The following is a 3,545-nucleotide window of genomic DNA, read 5'->3' on the forward strand; positions in this document are numbered from 1 at the left end:
TTCAGGACAAACAAGGGACTCATGAACAACTATCACAAAAAAAAAAAAAAAAGCTGATTCTGCAAGGCATATGTAAACTTTTGACTTAAACTGTAAACACTGTATAGAGTATACAATAAACCTAATTCTATAAACCTAAGGATTCTATAAACCTTAAACTAATTGATCATTACTCATTAGGTTTAGATGCGGTCAACCATATAATAATAGGTTTCAGCATCTATGTAAATGTAAAAAATAAAAATAAAAATAGTACTAAATACATACCATTATTAATGAGATCACTAATTGTGGCAGTTATGTCTTATGGTGGTTTCATGAGCTCTCTGAACATACAGTATGCCATTTTCATTAAGGATGTTTAAAAAGCCACACCTGATTTTTTTTTTTTTTTTTCAAATCAGTCATAAAACCATATTATTATTTTTCAAAATGTCTTTGGACTCTCTGAGACCTTAAAGTGAACATAAGCGTTAGGTTTCCCATTTTACTCCACAGCATCTCTCTCTCTCTCAAGTGCCCTATTTTGCCATTAGACAGCGTTCCGGTCACACGTCATCAAACTCTAATTAGTTTCAGCTGACAGGGTGTGTCCTTCGGGTCAAAGGTCAGGACCGGTTGTAGGGGGATGATGGCGAGTAGAAGGGTCGTGGCAGAGCTCAGGGATCAGAATCCTCATTACAGCGATCTGTTTGCCCTTAAATCAACCTGGCAACCGAGAGCAGACATCCACTGTGTCTCCCACAGCCCCGTGTTTGTCATACACACAGAGCCTTTCCCAGAGATCTTCTCTTTCATCGCTGCTTGTTTGTCCGTTCTTTATTCCCGATGCCCCCAGCGCTAATGTCAAAACAACAGTTGATGTTATTTCTCCAGGGGTGAGTGGGGCTCCGCTGCGCCCTCTGTAGGACGGCCGCGGAAGTGCAGTTGGAAACCACACGGCCCTGACACGCAGCTGAGTCATTAACCCAGAAAACACACCATTTGCTGGGATTGTCAGAACAGATGTTTCAGAACTATTTCCCTGAAAGCTTAAAATCTGGAATACGTCTTAAATTAATAACCACCCCTCCGCCCTTCAGTTCCTCAGTCAATGCTAAGTGCCCTTGTTGACTCAATTGGATTAGCACTAATATGTAAACACAGGAGGTAAAAGAGTAATCCTCCAGTGAAAGCAAAAAAAACGGGAGATAAATAAATCAAAATGGCACGTTCTCTACTTTATAACAATAAATGCGAGGCGAACTGAGGATCGATTGAATGAGAGGTTTGATACCACAGACCTGAATGCGTTCGAGACGAGTGTTTTGACCATCCAGTGGCAGAGTAATTACCCGTTCGTAACTCAGTTGGATAATAAGAGACAAACCTTTGGGGGATAAGACACAGAGTTGTTAATTATTAAACGCTTACATCAGCCAAGCGCTAGAGAGTTGCAATTATTAATGTTGTTGTTCTTGTTTGTGCTTAAACACAACTGCTGCTGTTAATATCCTCATTAACCAAAATGAATGATTTTATTACTCTTGATTTGGTCTGGGGTTTGCTAATGCATCTGGGTTGTGTCGTCAGTGCGAATTGAGGGATAAACATCGTCCTCGGATGCGCCGCGTCGACGACTGCTAGGGGGGTTTGTTTATTTCCCCCCATATAACGGGAATATTCAAACAAAACAGACAAATGTGCCTCTCACCTCTAAAAATACACTGTAATTGAGCAGCCGGTGGAGAATAGCAGGGATGATAGCTGTGGATTTAGACTGGAAATCATTAAAAACTTATGCCGCGAATATGCGGCAGAAACAAAATAGTCAGGATTAAGCAACGGCTGAGATGGAGGCGTGTCATTTTAATGCCTCATCTAAAATGGTCTGAGGTTTTTGAGTTTCTACCCCACCCTGGAAACGCCAAGGTGTCCTCAAAATGTCTTGTTGCATTAGAGCAAGTCACAGTATTAACATTCAAAATACCTCTTCTTTAGAAATCACTTTACGAGGCAAAAAATAAAAAAGTTGAATTAATGAGCTTCACCTTGGATTAAAACGAATAACTGACTGTTAATTACATCCAAAATATCAAGAATATTTAAGCTCAAGGATCAAAGGGACATCTGCCAGTGTTCATAACAGGGATCTTTATAAATAATCATCATTTATTATTAGGTCACAAAAAAAAAAAAAGTCAGATATTAGACACAATCAAGTTGGAGAATGCTAATTTTCCACCCTGAATCGTTCTGTGAAGGCTGAGAAGCAGCAAACGCAAACAGTCGAGTAAATTCTCATGCTCCCCATAGAGCTGACACACTGCTCTGTAGTATTTACTATTTCAATAACATGCTGAAAGATTGGCCAATCACCGGATTAGGGCTGTTATAACTCTTAAATAAAGCCTCTCTCAGGTCTTACTGCCGATGACAAAGGACTTACTTCGTCGCCATCACTGCTTTAAAAGATTGTTATGATTGGTTAGCTCACGTCAGAGAACAATAACAACTAGACTTTTATAGTACCTGAAGACAATGTTTAGTGGTGCTAGTCTGGGCAAAACTCACCACTGTTACACTACATTCTTAAAAATAAGTTCATTGTTCCATGAACAACATCCATGGAACTTTTCTACTGCACAAAAGGTTCTTTATAGCTGAAAAAGATTCCTAAAGGTATAGTTCACCCAAAAATGAAAATTCTGTCATTGATTACACACCCTCAAGAAATTGCTGAATGAAGTGTTATTTTTTGTTTTCGTAGTGCACAAAAAGTATTCTTGTAGCTTCATAAGGTTGAACCACTGATGTCACGTGGACTATTTTAACAATGTCCTTACTACCTTTATGAGCTTTGAACGTGGTAGTTGCATTGATGTCCATGCAGGGTCAGAAAGCTCTTGATTTCATAAAAAATTGTGTTCTAAAGATGAACAAAAGTCTTACGGGTGAGTAGGTGAGTAATTAATGACAGGATTTTTATTATTGGGTCAATTATCCCTTTATATGACAGCGTTTTAGTGCCACGTAAAAAAAAAATACATAAAAATTTAAAATTATGTAATTAAAGTCATAATATTTTGAGAATAAAGTCGAAATTACGAGAACAAAGTCGAAATGTTTCGAGAACAAAGTTGAAGTTATAATATTTTGAGAGTATAGCCTGTATGTGCAAATGGGCCGGATTGGGAGCAACGGGAGAAGTTGCCAGGCCACTTGAAATTGTTTGAATATATGTGGGACTATTAGCAGGGACAGTATGCTTGAAAAAAATATTTCTTGTCTTCAAATGCATTGATTAGGCCTATTTGTAGTGCACTTGCCACTCAATAATAGCAACAAGCTTCATGCTTTTGGTTTATTTAACATAAAACAAAGTTTCAGTTTCAAAATCTGTCAGTTTTATAGCAAAATACAAACAGTGTGTCTTTCAATAATGTGTTTTTTAAACTCTTTAATGTGGCGGGACAGATCGCTGTATTCATGTGAATCAAGACACAATTTTCTTGGTACTCCTCACCAGGGAATCGCCACACATGCTGGACACTATTTATTTTATA

This window comes from Garra rufa, chromosome 1, assembly GCF_049309525.1.
Source record: "Garra rufa chromosome 1, GarRuf1.0, whole genome shotgun sequence".
NCBI lineage: Eukaryota > Metazoa > Chordata > Actinopteri > Cypriniformes > Cyprinidae > Garra > Garra rufa.